Genomic DNA, 17,225 nt, shown 5'->3' with positions numbered 1-17,225 from the left:
TCCTTCTTCTTCTTCCATTCACTTACCACATCAATTTTCCAGCCTTCGCTGCAGCGACAAAAACTGTATTGTGCCATCGCCGTGTTGCCGCCGCCGTGTTGCACGTTCATTCATCGACAGCAGCCCTGAGTTTCGGAGGTGGGGCAGAGGAGGGCCAGCCGCTAGCCGTTCAGGCTTAAACAGATTTCATTCATAAATAGATGCCGCACAAAGTTCAACCTAACAAAGAGACTGGTGGAGTGAGCAGGGACAAAAGAGACCGAACAGAGCAGAGAGCGGTGACGATACATTTTCTCTATTAAGCCCACACGAGCAGAGGTTATGGAACCATCAGAGATGAAGAAGCAACAGACAGAGAAAGAGAAAGAGATATAGGTAAAGTAAAGGTATGCTCTGCAGCAAGAGCGATGCAGCAGCAGCAAAGAAGAGATCCAAAGAGCATCGCTACCTGCCGAAAATGAGAACGAGACGGGAAAAATGTTGACTTCTTTATTACGGAACAATGATCGAGAGGTGATCGGTAGAGAGAGAGGAGTGAAGTGAAGTGAAAGGCATCGCAGAGGAGTGGAGGTACTGAGCAGAATCGAAGTTGGATCCAAAAAGTGACTGAGCCGCTGCATCCGCGTTTGCATGCCCACATAAAGAGAGTATGTGGTGAAGAGAGAAAGGCAGACGGTCACGTTTGGTTTTCGGCTTCTTCTTCGTTCCAAGTCAAGGTGTATTTTTGACAAGGTAAGTCACGGAGGTACCTGTTAAGTTAGTCACATTTTGGCTCAATGCTGCTCTCTTTGGGTCAAATAAACTATGTAACTCTTCAGCGCTCTGTGGGTCGCATACCATGCTGGTGACTACCTGGTGAGCGTTCTCTGGTCATGCGACACCCTATGTAGAATGCTCCTTGTGTTCACGATCCCGCTCTATCGCGCCCTCCTTCCCTCTTTTTTGTGTGTTCTCTGGAAATCTGAGAAATAGACCCCACTGCATTCCAAGGCATCGCTTACTGCGATTCACCCCCCCCATATTCCCAATCACAGGGGGCCCTTCGATCTTACCTGCTGCTGCTGCTGCCGCCACTCTGTGTCCTCTCTCTTCCACTTCCATTTGACGTCATCTGCTAATGGTTTCCGACTTTTTACTGAAGCTCTCTTTCAAGTCTCACTCTCTCTCTCTCTCTTGGTCTCTGTTCAAGGCCACGCAGAAGAGCAATTCAAATGTGGATTCCGGATATGATTTTGATTTCGATTCTGATTCCGATTCCGGTTCCTTGCGGAATGCAAAACGAGCACCAAATTTTGGAATGTCGAATCTCCAACCAATTTAATGCGTAATAATTTTGAGATTTTCTTACGTAAACCCCATTCCTCGTCATGTAGTTTTTGTTTGTACTTTAAATTTGTGTTCTCTTTCCGACTTTTGTTACGTGATAAAACCGCTGTCGCTCCATCGGTCCCTACCGTCCATTGATTCGGATCCGCTGATAAGGAGTCCCTTGCCCGACGGTATGGGATGTATGGAGTGGTGGTGGAGGTGGAGTGGCACGTACGTCCGGGGTAAGTAAATAAATGAAGCAAATAAAAACAGAAATTAAATTCGTGTTTATTGCATTTCATGAGAAAGGCAAACTAAGGAGAACAAATTATAGAACAGAGAGAGGAAAAGAAGAATAAGAGATGGAGGGGACGGTGGCGGTGGAAGAACAGTAAACGATCCCGCGTATTCCACAATGTTTTGGGGGATCATTCAATCAACCAGCAATTTGGGGCATCCCATCATCCCCACGCATCACTGAGCAATGCCCCCTATTCTCTCTCTCTTTGTTTCAATTAAATGCAAAAAAAAACCAATTAATTAAAAGCCCATAACGGTTACCGCCCCTCCTCTCCCTCTCTCTCTATCTATCTCTGCCACCGACTCTGCTGCTTCCACTACCATCGCGTCGAGTTGATCTAAATTACAAATTTGTCGTACCAAAATAGATAATATGATCTAATAAAACCAAAAGAGCGCGCCGCACGACCATAAACACAAAAAAATAAAGACGAGCTTCGAAGCGATACCGAAGCCTTGGATACCCTCGGAATAACTATGGCGTATATGACAGATTACCGATAAATTCTCTTCACCATGCAAGCCATATGATATAAGCATCCGATTGAAATGGAGATGTTTCATATTCAAAATGGAACATTCGGCATTATCAACAGTAGTATCTGTATCTGTATCATTCTGTTTACCTGGATACACCCTATCTGTCCAAGGTATCAAAAGAGCTACATAAAGGCGGAACGCGTCTGTCGCCCCAGGTGAGTGGTAGAGAAGAGGATGAGGTGTGGGAGAGGGGCGTGCGAAAAGCACTCCAAAAGAGCAGAAAACTCAAATAGATCTCATGTGAATGATGGCAGTGCTGTCTCTTACTCTCACTCTCACTCCCACTCCCACTCCGTCTCCTCCTAATCTATCGTTGCCATTCCTTTCCGTTGATGTTTATTTATGTCTGCCACGCCCCATTGCGCCTACGTGTATGAATTTCTGCATCAGTTGCATTTTTCATGGGAAAACCAGCAGTGCGATGCGACTGCGAGGCAGGAAATCTTCATTTCATTCCATTTTACTATTTTATACTTCATTCAAGTGGCGTGGCACTCCACACTCCTTGCAACAGATTGATATTGCCACTTAATAGCAGACATTGTTGCCTGTGTAATTGTTTATGGGTTTTGGCAGTTGTTGGTGCCCCCAACAATCGGTCGACGCGTGCTTAATTGCATAATTAATTTGAACATATATTTCATATTTTTCGTTTTACGTGTAGGGTATATACCCTTTCCAGAGGGTAATACGATTTGAGCACTTACTATATACCCTGTAGTGGTGTACAAGCACCGATTCCATCAGCCATTCAGGGACACTTCTCGATTGACATTGATTAAATTAAAAAATTGTCCACAAGCGAATGGCTCAAGGGTATCTAAAACTTCGGTTTCTTTAGATCTTTAAAGCCTTTTTTCTTTCTTGTTTGCTCTGTCAGTCGCTCTCAATTGTGTTGTTTTCCATCTCTCTCTCTCCCTCTCTTTCTTTTCCTCTCTGTCTCTTGCTTTCTCGCACTAATGCACTGATGACGAAGCTGTCGCCCAGAATTCAGCAAAAGCGAGCTTGGATTTCAGTCGCGCCAGAGCGTCGGTGTCTCCAGGGGAAGACGAAGGAGGAGCACAAAAAAATACTTGAACCTTGCAGAATTTATGCATTCAAAGTGTGGTGGTGGTGCAGAGCGGAGCGAGTGGGAGAGGCGAGTAGAAGAGTTGGAAGAGGGAGACGCGAGTGAGTGGGAGATTAGCCGAATGGAAGAGGAAGAGGCAACGTAGTGCAAAAAATGCACTCTGGTAACGAAAATGTAAGACGACACCGCTGCAAGTTGCACGTTCCACAAATCCACGCTATTTTTCCAAGCGATTTGAGTGGGTAGAGTGTTCGGTTCCTGCCTCCGGTTTCACATAAGCATACCCTATCCAGGAATATCCAGCTACAATTCTATACATCGATCTTTTCACTAATTATCTTACCCACTAGATCTATCGAAAACCCTTACAGTCGGATTTTTTTGTATTGGCAAAATAAAGAAAACTCACGTGTGTGAGTCTCTTTCTCTCCCGCCTCTCTCGCGGTATAAGAGCATCCACCATTCGTTGCTCTTTCTAATTCTCACTCTATTCTCTTGACCCGTGCTCCTACAGCAAACCCCAACGGTGTTCCCTAAAAGAATACAAAATAATAGCGTGTGTGTGCTTGGTGTGTGTCAGAAATCAAATTTTATTCGTGATTTTCTTTTTTATTTCTCCAATTTTTACATTCATACGAATCTACATGTTTCAAGTTCTTTTGACACCAACGAGTATTTATGCATAATTTAAATTAATGAACATATTAATGCTCGATTTTTTGGGGAGTGGAGAGTCGATCGACCGCGGGGGAAGGAGGGAGGTAGTGCCAGTCGGAGGCCAAGAGGCAGGTTTGACCATTGTCTGGGGGCCCGCAGGTAATCGAAGAACTTGGCTAGCGGTTTAAATTACCAACAAAAAATCACAATAAACACAAAGAGAAAGAGGACAGAAGAGAACCGAAAATTTTGACGCAAATTGAGCAGTCAAACAAAACAAAAAGAGAGGAATACGTTGAAAGGGTGGGCAGAGGAAGAGGAAAGAAGGTAAGTAGAAGTACAGAAGAAAAGAAATGCTCTTAGCTTCTTAGCTTCATAGACGAAAAGAAAGACGGGGACCATTGAAAGCTCTGATCATGTCCTGGAAACCTATAAAAGGGGGCGATGAAACCTGGGCTATCCAGGGAAAATCCTGCCAAAAAAGAAGAATCAGAAGAAGCAGAAAGCGCTCAAAGAAAAGGAACATGAGAAAGCACACCACACGCAAGGCTCAAATCAAACCGACGTTCTAGAAAACTTCACTCAAAACAGTGATTTTTTTAGGCTTTTCTCCCCTTCCCCTTCCCGCTCTAGTGTAGAAAAAAATAAGCGTAAAATTGATCAAAATTGAATGCAAGATCCAAATGTGGGCCAATTCAGTGAATGCCACCCGGCAAGCGGCAAGCAGAAGCACAGAACGAGGAGGAGTCGTCGCCAACGTCAACATTTTTTGGCCGACTGCCAAAACAGCAACAAAACAGCAATGTAACAAAAAAAACCAACAGCAAAATACGATAAAAATGAACATGAGAGGGGCAGTGGAGGGGAGTTCCACCGGCACAAGGTGTGGGCTGCATCGCTGCTGTTGCTGTTCCGCGCTGCCTCTTGATAGTTTTTTTTTCTCATGCGAAAAAACCTTTACAAAAATAATGAAAAAAGAAGAAGAGACTACTGCGAGGGCTTTCAGGCTTTTGAAAATGCATTCCGGGATTCGGAAGAAGAGAACATTTTTCTGGTTTATCTTTCTAAGATTTACACTATTCCATCGGAATAATACATATAGTCATCGGCGAAAGGGGGCTTGGCAAAATTTGGGAACGAATTGGATTCAGTATGATATCACACAAAATTTTATTGCTCCAGCTCTTATAGTCTCTGAGAACAAGGCGTGAAACAAGACGGACAAACGGGCGGACAGACAGGGCTATATCGACTCGGTTATTGCTGCTGATCAAGAATATATGTATATACTTTACGGGGTCGGAAACGCTTCCGTCTGGGTGTTACACACATCCACTTTCGGCACAAATCTAATATACCCCTATACTCGTTTTGAGTATCGGTTATGAAAACACAAGAGCTCATAATTATACCCGATACTCAAAATGAGTATTGGGGTATATTAGATTTGTGGTAAAAGTGGATGTGTGTAACGTCCAGAAGGAATCGTTTCCGACCCCATAAAGTATATATATTCTTGATCATCATCAATAGCCGAGTCAATTGAGCCATGTCTGTCTGTCCGTCTGTCCGTCTGTCCGTCCGTCCGTCTGTCCGTCTGTCCGTCTGTCCGTCCCCTTCAGCGCCTAATGCTCAAAGACTATAAGAGCTAGAGCAACGATGTTTTGGATCCAGACTTCTGTGATATGTCACTGCTCCAAAAATATTTCAAAACTTTGCCCCGCCCACTTCCGCCCCCACAAAGGGCGAAAATCTGTGGCATCCACAATTTTGACGATACGAGAAAACTAAAAACGCAGAATCGTAGAAGATGACTATATCTTCTAGAGTGCAAAATCTGAACCAGATCGTATAATTATTACAGCCAGAATCACGAAAACAATTTCACTCTTTCTCGCTCTGTCTCACTCTAACACACAGGTTTCATGGTCGGTTTTGCCAATTGCAAAATATGAGTTCAAGGATCTCAGAACCTATAAAAGCCAGAGCAACCAAATTTGGTATCCACACTCCTGTGATATCGGACCTTGACCGTTTCCTGTCCAAATTTCGCCACACCCCCTTCCGCCCCCGCAAAGGACGAAAATCTGAGGCAACCACAAATCTCAGAGACTATTAAGGCTAGAGTAACCAAATTTGGTACACACACTCCTTTAAGATGTCACTATAAAACGTATATCTCAGAATTTCGCCCCACCCCCATCCGCCCCCACAAAGGACGAAAATCTGTTGCATCCACAATATTGCAGATTTGAGAAAACTAAAAACGCAGAATCATAGATAATAACCATATCTATCAGGTTGCTGAATCTGGATCAGATCAGATCATTTTCATAGCCAAAAGGAGCAAATCAATTTGCACTGGCTACGCAGCGCCCGACGTCACGCTCAGACTGATTTTCTGTCTCTCTCGCACGCACTCTTTGTCGTGTCGTTAAATATTAGCGGCGTCTGCCGGAGGAGAGCCATACTGACTTAGTATCGGGTATAACCGTAGAGTTGCGGTGTCCGCAGCAACTCACAACGTTCCCCCTCGTTTTTGATACGTTTGCTCCACATGCACCCGTCTATTGGGGCGAGTGGGGGAGAGGTGTGTGATTGCGTTGGGTGTGAGTGAGGGAGAGGTGGTGTGTGTCTGGGGCTTTTTGCATTTCCTGTTTGCCGCCAAATTAGTGGATATTTCGCTTGATAGATCCCATATTAATTTGTATAATTTGTCCACCAAGACTCTTCTGGTGGCATAGGAGGCGTTAGAAGGGGCAGGGGGCATGGCCTGAGAGGCTCATTAGAGGGAATGGGAGAGGTAGTGTGGGATGAGGCTAGTCTCTTGGCCATTAAGGCGCCCACATAATTCCTAGCTCTGAAAGATGGTAAAAAAGGGCCCTATTTAAAAAAATGAAAGATAGGATAAAGAGAGAGCAGATTAGCCAGGGGAAGAGAGGGAGAGAGAGAGGCCCCAGCATTGTAGAGAGGCCGCAGGTGACATGAAAATAGAAAAGCCCCATCCGACACCACCCCACCCCAAAAAAAAAAACAAAAATAGTATATTAATGATGGTGGAAGGAGACCCCAAGAAGCTGACGAATGTTTATGATAAATGGATGGATAGGTGGAAAACTGTACTTAAGAAATGTGGTAATGAAGGAGGTGGCGGATGAGGAAGAGTGGTGGAAGATGCAAGTGGAGCAAATGGAAGGGAGAACATTGCGCAAAAAATATAAAAAGAATCGAAACGCATATTGAAATTCCAATATCCGCAAGAGAGCACACAGAAAGGACAGAATGGACAAAGAGAAATGCTCAAATTATGGCATATGCATAAGGAAAACAATACCAAAGAGAGTTTGGAACAGCAGAAAGAGGGACAGAGAAACGATAACATGGAAACATGGAAATTTAATGCAATGAAAATCAAATAAATTGCAATGAAAAAAGGCAAAAAACCAAACAAAGACAATGAAAAAGACAAAGACAAAGACAAAGAGACAGCGGATAGCGGATAGCAATCGCGAAACATGGTGCCCACCATGTTCTTCTAAAAGTGAGTCTCGATAGTCTAGATAGCCTAGAAGCAATAATTGTTCGTGCTACAAAGCTGTAGCAAATCTTCAACGGAGTGCAGATAAATGTACCCTATGGCATCTACAGGGTACTACGATCGGATCTCAGGTCATAGATCGGATCTGTGAAGCAGCTTATATACGAAATACATCTTTAAAATCATGCGAATACGAGAACGGTAATGATTTCCTTAACCTCTAAAACAGGGTATCAAAAGAATAAGTATTTGAAAAATGTATGAAAGGCATGCAAATGAAAGCACATCGAAAATGGATAGCGGGTATGTGTGGATCGATGAGGGGATAGAGCGCATAATGGATAATGAATACGGCAGTGTAGCACCAATTGCCAAAGGAACGCAAGAGAGCGGGACAGAGAAGAGAGAACGATAGAGAGAGATAGACAGAGAGAGAGAGCAAGAAAGAGAGAGCGAAAAGAGATGAGAGCAAATTTAACGATATTCAAAACTGGACTCGGCCTCGAGCCACGGCCGCCTCCTCTCTCCTTGACATGAATCGGGCGACGCATACATTTTGGACCATGCTCCTACGCCTCTCGCCTCTCATTTATTTATTTCTTCGCATTTGATATTGTATGTACATACGTTACGTGGTACCCCGTAGAGAGGACAAGAAGAAGGGCACATGTGGAACGTGGATAAATGTGACAGGACAAAGTAATGGATAAGGATTTCAATCTTGGCAACCTCAAAGGCTGGACCCACGAAAGTTATAGGGTTAAGATCATAAAGCCAAAGAAATTCTTCTATGGGATCCAAAGTGGTCAAGCTACAAAGCTCACATTTTGAATATCAACGAAGGGAAACGTTATACATATGTACATATACTTATACCCGGCACTTGGTCAGTATGGCTACCCTCCGCTAGATGGCGCTAGAAAGATCATGTGCAAGGAGCTGTGTAGATGCTACAAATTGATCGGTTCATTCTGGCTATAATAGTAATCAGATCTAATCAGATCTATCTGGTAGATATGGTCGCTCTCTATAGTTCTGCGTTTTCCATAGTTTAGTTTTCTCGTATCTTCAAAATTTAGGATGCCACAGATTTTCGTTCTTAATGGGGACTGAAGGGGGCGGATCGATATTTTGAAATACTCCTGAAACAGTGCGATACAACAGGAGTCTGGATACAAAGTTTTTGTTTCTCTAGCTCGTATAGTCTCTGAGATCTATGCGCTGATCGGAATGGACAGACCGACAGACGGAGATGGCTATATCGACTCGGCTATTGATGCTGATCAAAACTATATATATGTATGTATATGTATATGTATATGTATATGTATATGTATATGTATATGTATATGTATATACTCGAAGGGTATAAGGAAATACGAGATTTATGGTCATCCAGTTCATATATATACTATAGTCAGAAATGAGAGAAGTAGTTGCTATATACTTGTATTGCACTATACTGATTTTGTATTGTTGTTTCCCTGTTTAGAAGTTCCTTCCCCTCTCATTGGGAGAATGCCTTTCAAAGAGAATGGTCCTCTAAAATTTCAATCGAAGTACTTGGCAGGGTATTCCATAGTCGTTTCTCACGAGTGCTTTTAGTGTTTGGTTGCATTTTGCATTTGGTCGATGTGGAGGCAGCAGATGCAGATGGCAGTGGATCTGTGGCTTTCACTCGTGGAATGCGAGCAGCAGGAAAATTAGCTCAGATGTCGTTTGCTGCAGGGCTGCTGCTAATAATAATACGAGTAACAGCAGCCACAGCAGCAGCAGAAGAAGTTGCATGCCACATGCATTCATAATGACAAAAGTAAAAGGCGGCTTCGACAGAGGCAGCTCACGTTGCACATTGCACAGCTGTGAGAAAAAATGCGACTTGAGAACGAACGCCTTTCCCGGGCATCGGGGAGGTCCCACACACCCACAACCACACAAACGGACCGCACAAATATATATGTACATACGTTTGTATGCGGCGACTAGAAAAAGCTTTGCTGTCACTTTTTGTTGCCACCGGGCAAGTGTGCCTGCCCCTGCCACAGAAACTGCCACTGCTGGTGTTGCCGCTGCTGTTGCTATTTCTAATTTGCTGACCGACAAAACGGCGACACAAAAAAATGCAGAAAAACAAAACCCGCGTACGACTGCCGGATGAGTCATCCTCAAAAAGCGGATTTGGTCCCCAACTGGCTGCCTGCCACAACGCCATATCCAAGATCGTACCTGATGTTATGTGTGCAACATGGGATTTGAATACACAGCCATTCCGCTAACTTAGCACCTAATACGATATGCGGTATACGATATACGATAAACGATAGGCAGTGTGCCTATCCCCCACTTTTTTTTATCGAGGCTTCGAATCTTTTTGTTGCGATGCAAGCTCACAGATATTTCTTCCAGCACACCTTCCCAGTCGTGGCTGCGCTCTCTCTCGCGGCGTGGCTTAGCAGTACACGATCTTCCCCACTCCTCCGCTAGGGCTCCTCCAAAGAATCGAATACATATGTATGTATGTACATATGTACATAAGTGGAATATATTTTTGTGTAGATCTCCATCTGAAGATTCCCCCGCCTGTCACTGCCCTAATATTCCCCAATAGATCGCTAAAATCATTCGACCTCCCATGGAAATGTTCTTTTATTTTTTTTTTTCAGTTTGCTTTGCTTTGTCGTTGTTTTCTCACTTGGCTTTGCAAGGTAAAATTGGAAAATATTTATGAAAAATGACAACTGTCACTCACACTAGCACGTGGACACATGGATGGGATGGACTTTTCCTTGTATTGGGCGGGAGGGTGGCGCTCGTTTTATTTTTATTGTTGTTTTGAGGCCCTGTTCGACTTGGCAACATTTCAAAGATTCTTGAAAAATTATGACACAACAACTGCAAGGCGTTTTCCGGGGCGTTTCTTAACGGGAGGAGGTGTATGTGTGCGGGTGGGATAAGTGGAGAAAAGCCTCACAGCAAATTAGAAGTAAAGAAAAATCCAAGAAAACTTTTGAAAAAGCCAGGGAAACTCAGGAACCCACAGTAATACTTTCCTATTGTGATTGGTTTCTTCTCATCTCTCTTTGGATTCTCTATTCCTATTTTGTCCTCTATACTCCTCTTGTTTTCTCTTTTCTCTTTATCAATTCAATATTATTTTTATATTTATGGCATTATGTGTCGTCGGAGCAAGGGGTTTTCCGATCCGGATGTGTTCCGTCTTAGTTTTATGTATTTTTAAATGGACAGCAAAACACTAAAAGGGAGGTCTCGGCTCTCAGAGTTAGCCCGCCGGTATTACAGTGGGTATTAGGGGTATCCCTGGTAATGCATTATGATTAATGTTACATACATAAGTCCAATAATAGTCCATTTTAAGACACTTTTATGGTGTTTTATTTGAAAGAAATATGAATATGTTGGCTTTTTATATTTGTTGGGTTTTTTTTACTAAACTTAAATTAAAGTAATCCTCTGAAGGATGACAGTATGAATTGTCAATTTTTATGGAAATTTAGAGAAACCCCTAAACGATGTGTTATAAAGAATTATTGTATCTGCTAGATACCCGATAATCATTATGATTGGGTCCTTGGGACAGAATTAAGAAAAACATTTGTGCCTCGAAAAAACGTTACCTACTGCTGACTACCGAAGGTCTTCTTCTACTTCTTTTATTCCTTAATTACTTTTGCATTTTCTTTCGCAATTTGTATCCTCCTTTTATGCCTTGTCTTTCATTTAATCGGGAGTCCATTCAGGAGTATAAGTTTTACTATTATAGAGTAATTTAAAAGTGGTTTTTGTGCATACTGTATATTACCCAATAAATTACGAAATACTCTTCCCTGAGTAACCTTACTCTTTGCTCTCTTCTCTTTCTCTCCCTTCTTTTTTTTATTTTTGATTTTATTTTTAGCCCTCCATTTTTTTTTGCGCCTGTCGTCTGGAGCTTTTTTTGGGCCTCAATTATTTTGAAATTCATTAAAAATGTCATCTATTTTCAATATTTACATAGGGGCATCTCTTGATTTTTGTTCGGATTTCTGAATATCTTTTCCCCGATTTCTTTCAGTAAACTGAATTTTTAAAGGGGAATCAAAGGAAAGAGACAGACCACCACAGGGAGAAAAAAGAGAGACAGAGTGACAAGGAGAGCAGAAGCACACAAAAGGTGAGTAAGCTGTTAATCTTTAATCCTGGTATCCAGAGCTCCAGAGGGGCGCCCACGCAGTAGAAGTCCTCCTCCTCCTCCTACTCCATGAGAATTGTTGTGAGGACGTGGGCGTCTGGATCCATGGATCCCATGGAGTTGGACTCTGGATTCCCGCACCCATAAACATAACAATAAGCCATCTACTACACACTCTCCACACACTCCACACAAACAAATCGTTTTCTCGGGCCCACGCACTCTCCAGATCCGAGAGACGAAGACTCCTATACGATATCCATTCCATTCCCTTTTCCAGAACAGAACAGAATGAACCCCAAAACGCAGACAGCAACACAGAAAACAGAAACAGGTGGGGCATCATCATCATCAACATCATCATGATTATCATGATCATCGTAATTTTCAGAGGAGTCTTTAGAGGTTCCAGAAAATCCTGTTGGCTCTCCGTGGAATGCAGATTTCGAACTCGTTTACATGCGAGTGGTTTCTTCCACCTCATCTCTCTGTGTGCCACATCGCCCTGGCGCCTTTCTGTATCGCCCCCCCACCCCACTCCCACTACGGGCTGGAAGAGGTTATTTCTGCGATGCGGACCCTGTGCCTGTGCCCTTTCTGGGGGGTACTATTACTTTGAGGAAGTATCCTTCAGTTCTTCCACTATCCGAATAGAAGTCCAAATGGGTATATTTGTTTCCGAATGAATGTCCGAAGGGATGTCCATTTAAAAAAAAGGGTTTCCAATTGGACATCCAAGTGTTTCCGAATGGATGTCCAAAGGATAAATATATTTCCGAATATATCTGCAAGTGTTAAAGATTTTTCAGAACGCAAAAGATGCTTCAAAATGGTTAAAGCGGTTTCCGAATGGATGTCCAAAGGTTCAATATATATTTTCGAATGGATTTTCAAGGGTTAAAGATGTTTTGGAATGGATGTACCTTTTATTTTAGGAGTAAAGAGACAGAGGTGGGCCCTTACTTGGGCGAATGTCTCCTCCCGGCCAGCGCTCCTGCTTACCTCTCTCTCACTCTCTCTCTCTCTCCATATGTCTGTCTTTGTCTGTCTATCTATTTCTGTGTTCTAGTGTGTCTGTTTATGCATCTGTGTGTGTGTGTGTGCGAGAGCTTTGGCATCTTGTTTTGGGCTCCGGTTCCGGTCGCGGGGCTCAAAGAAGATTTCAGCTGCTGCTTCTGATGCTGCGGCAAAACAGGTTCCATTCCCAAAGAATTTTCGCCATATTCGTGTGTGTGCGTGTGTCTGTACAGTGAACATCCTCTATGGTAGAGAAGAAACAACTGGCAGATCGACACATCGTTTCCAATTGAAATGAACACTTTATCAAAAAAAAAAAAGTTGCTTAAAATGAAATTCATTCGTTATATAGGGATTGAAAATTGACTATAGCTCTAATCAGTGTGGCCATGGTTTGGCGTCTGACTATCATTCTATTTAGAACATTTTTGTATGCTATATTCAACTTTTGTATGTATAAATACATATATAGTTTTTTAGTTAGGGTCTGTTTTTAAATTTGACTTTTAGATGAGAATTTCCCCTATCTTAAATCAATATTAATATTTTTGGTATTTGTATAAGAAGTTTTATACAAACATTGGTCCTCAAATTCTATCTTTCACATAATGCATTTTCCATTGCTCTTTTGATATGGTTTTGTAAATAGTTTTGTTAACATTTGTTGTCTGAGAGTCTTCGGTGATTTCTTTATGTTTTTATTATACAAATTATTTATTTTATTTTCTAAATTTGTGTAATCTTATATACATATGCACGTATGTATACGTATAGATTATAGGGTCATATATGTACATATGTACATATATACATATATGTATGTATGTATATTTGTTATCTTTTGGGAAACTTTCACATCTTTCATTGAGAATGGAACTTGAGAACTTGGACTTTAAGAACTTCCCAGAATTCCAAAGAATTTACTAAAAAATCAAAGAGGAGAATGATTCTAGGTTATTATCTTATCCTCTATCTTAGCAAAGATCGAAATTCCATATTAATTTCATTTAAAAAATCACTTTCAGATTGTTGAGGACCTTGAGCCGTTTCTATTAGATTTGATGATTTGATTCATTGCATTTGATTTAACGATAACGACTTCTCTTTCCTCGGTTCCTTGTAGTTATCATTCACTGTTTCCAACGCGACGTACAAGAACGATGGGTAAATTGGGTAGGATGAGGCGAGGAGAGGAGGAGGGCTTTGTGTACTATAGTTCGTGATTTTTCTATTGCTCCTTTTCTGCCAGCAAACTGTTGCTTCTGCTGCTGAATCTGTAATGATCATAATAATGATCGAGTATGAGGTATAGGCATGGTTATGATGATGATGCTGATGAACCTTCTTTCTTTCTTCTGTTTCCCAGGTTTTATTGAACTCTCTTCTGCTCTTCTTCTGTTTGTGTTCTATGTGCTGTGTGCTGTGTGCTGTGTGCTGTGTGCCGTGTGTGTACTCTGCTCGTTTCTCTGTGTAAGTACAACTTGTAGCAGGTGTTACGTGTTTTACAAGCTGTTAACTGCCGCTGCTAATAGCCAAAAAGCAGTCGCCGAGACAAAAGTGGCAGTGGAAATCCTGAGAGAGGCGAGGGACAACATAACACACACTTCCCAATAGAGAGATGGTCGGTGGTAGATGGTATGCAACCACCATGTAGGGGCGGTCGTTACGCCTAGCATTTATTTAATGAACTTCAAAGATAGAGGCTTCTTTTGCCTTCATTCAAATTCAATTGTGGCGCCGCCTCTAACATTCTTCTACTTCTTTTTATGGTAATTCCTGACAAAAAAAAATTCAAATGAACAAAAACAGTGGGGGAATGACGAACCGCTTGGAACATACAATACTCGTATATTTATTTTCCATCAAATTCATGTTTTTTTAGTTTGATTAATAACTCGAATTGGTCACACATTCGAATGTATACGCCATGAATTAACATGAATACGTCACCAAATGAGTGAACAAAAAGAAGGGGTGAACAAATGTGTGTTCGTGCCTCTGTTTCTGTTTCTATTTCTGTTTCTCAGTTTTTTTGGTTAATCGAATTAACTTTTTAAGCCAACAAACCAAAAGAAACAAACAGCCAATTAACGTGTGCTTCTGCAGCACAATAGAGGCAACAGTCTGACAGAGGCATGAGGCAGATCCCCTCAAAGTAGCGGCCTCGGCCTCGCAAGATCATATTCCATTTTTGGCCGAACGGTGAATAACGTTGCAACATCTGCTTGCTGCCTGCTGTTTCTACTGAAACGTATAATGTTGTGCAGCAAAATTGTTGGCAGAGATTTAGTTTGAGCAACATTTGAATAGAAACAAGAATCCAAGAATCTAAGAACGGAGAGAGTCGAGAGTTAGTAGTCGGATCGTTTATCGATTGTCTTGCAAAGGCAGCACAACAGTCGACAGCAACATGTCTTTTGTTATCGAATAACAGTTCTCCCATTTCCCATTTCCCATTCCCATTTGTGCAACATTCCACAGATTGTGCCACAATTACCGTAACTGTTACTACTTTTCCTTCATCATGTGACGTAAACTGTATAAGGGCTGCCCCATTGTTGTTGCGTGCAACAATCGACTTTTTAGACAAGCCAGCTCCTTGAATTCTGCCAGCGCTGTTCCTGTTTCCTCATCCCTGATTGATACCCCTTTTCAGGTTGGGTATTATGATGCAGATACCGACCGAGGGCCGCTGCTGCTGCACGCGCGTTATCTGTTGAAACGTTGCTCATAATCATGTTTATCCTGTAGGAATCGGATCAATCGGAAAACATTATCGATCCTCTCATTACATAGGAATCATAGGATCAATCAAGGGGTATAGAAGCTTCGATGCTCCCCATTTTCTTTTGGTTTTTCTTCGATAAAGGAGTACCTCTAGCCACTCCACCGCTCCAGTGCTGCTGCTGCTGCTGCCGCTGTTGTTGGGCCCAGGAATGCGCATTAATTTTGCAGCACACGCAACAGCAACGGGGCAGGGCAACAACAAGAACAACATGGTAGTGCATGGGGCAGAAACCTGCGTCAATTTCGCGCTTTACTTTTGTTGTCAGATGTTTTAAATCAGCGTCCCCAGTCCGTCCGTCTCTCGAGCGGGCTCTGCGCTCTGGGGCGCGGGCTCTTGAAACTCGGGGATCGGTCCGGGGGTCTGGCCGCACTGTGTAGGCAGTCCGGTTTGCTCCTTGCGTTAACAAGTGGAGCCAGCCACAGCCACAGCCACAGCCACAACTGAGGCAACTGAGGCAACTGAGGCACCAACCAATGTCTGTGTTGTCTGTAGCAACATCGAACGCGGCGGCAGCTGCACGCGCCTCGCGGACCCCAATAATGACTATCAAATGGGAGCCGCGTTGCGCGATTTATGTGCGTCAAGAGGCTGTTGGAGGATGGAGGACAGGACTGCGTGGAGCAGGCTGTCTGTCTGTCTGCCACAAGGGGGTATGGGGTGCGGGAGGGGGACAGGAATGAAGAGGATACTTTCGTACCTAACGACTGGGGCGGCCGTTTTCTTGGAATTCCGCGCGCGCTTTTGTGTTGTGGCATCGTTTAAATTTCAAATCGAGACCCAAACTGTCGCTTGGCTCCAACTTGTTCTTGCAACCTGGAACCCTGAATGCACTCCTCCTGCTCTGCTCTGTGTGGCAGGGGCAAGGCCAGGGGAAGGGGCAGAGGCAGCAGCTCATAATAATGACACGCCATTAACAATCTGCTGGTGGGTACGACAACGACGACGACGACGACGAGTCCTTGGCAGTCCAGTTTAAATGGCACATCGCTGGGCCAACCGACTGCTTCCGTTGCCGCGCCCCACTGTCCAGTCAGCAGTCACCGGCTGCTGCTGCTTCGGCTGCTGCTGTTGCAGGTACAGTAGGGCCCAAGATGTGGTATGTACCATACCATACCATCCATCTGAGGGTACTTCTTAGGGCTGTGGCTTCGGCATTCCCCGCGTATGCCAAATATTTGCAGGGAGGCGAGAGTCAGTTGGTAATGGAGTCATCCATCAGACATATCCCCGGGTGTTTCCGGCCATACAGATTCTGAAGAGATTCCTTTTATCAGAGAGGTTTTTCGATCTCCCAGAATATAAATGGAATATTACCGATGGATATACTATATAATACTATGGATTCATCAGGGAAAACCTTGTTTCCTGTGGGAAATCAACGAAATCTAACGAAGAGAGGGAGAGAGCGTCAGCCCTTTCCAAGCTCTTATCTTTGATTGAGACCTAAATGAGGGGAAAATATATCTTCCACCGGTTACCTGGCTCGAAATCAATTCCATTTAATGAGGAGAATGAAATCGAATGTGCTGTTCAATTTAACTCTCAAAAAGAGCTTTAGAATTTCTCGAGCTTCGAGTTGAAAATAAGTAACACGTAAATCAAAAGAAGAGCATCGGAGCGTAAGCTATAATCCTTGATTCAGACTTGCAGGAGCCAAAGTATCAACTGATTTCAGATTTCAAACTTTAAAGATACGAGTAGTATTTATTTTTTCATTCAGATAATAAAAGATTCCTAGAGATCCAGACCCATAAACATAAAGCCATAAAACTAATCGTTCCTTTCATCTCCTTCCAGAGGCGACAAACAATTCCCGGGT

At 43.0% G+C, this 17,225-nt stretch overlaps 1 long non-coding RNA gene across 2 annotated transcripts; it reads left to right on the top strand.

Moving 5' to 3' along the window:
- The first annotated feature begins 646 nt into the window (after positions 1-646).
- On the top strand, positions 647-17,224 carry LOC113566095. Of its 2 annotated transcripts, none has more exons than XR_003408943.1 (3): positions 647-732; positions 11,485-11,583; positions 17,204-17,224. It is a non-coding gene; the product is annotated as an uncharacterized LOC113566095 (long non-coding RNA). The 2 variants fall into 2 exon arrangements; XR_003408942.1 differs by lacking the exon at positions 647-732 and adding an exon at positions 3,312-3,391.
- The last annotated feature ends 1 nt before the right edge of the window (position 17,225 follows it).

Source organism: Drosophila persimilis, unplaced genomic scaffold (assembly GCF_003286085.1).
Source record: "Drosophila persimilis strain 14011-0111.01,24,50 unplaced genomic scaffold, DperRS2 tig00000520-arrow-pilon, whole genome shotgun sequence".
Classification (NCBI taxonomy): domain Eukaryota; kingdom Metazoa; phylum Arthropoda; class Insecta; order Diptera; family Drosophilidae; genus Drosophila; species Drosophila persimilis.
Note: the sequence above shows the minus strand (reverse complement) of the source record. Positions and strands in the feature narration are given on the sequence as shown.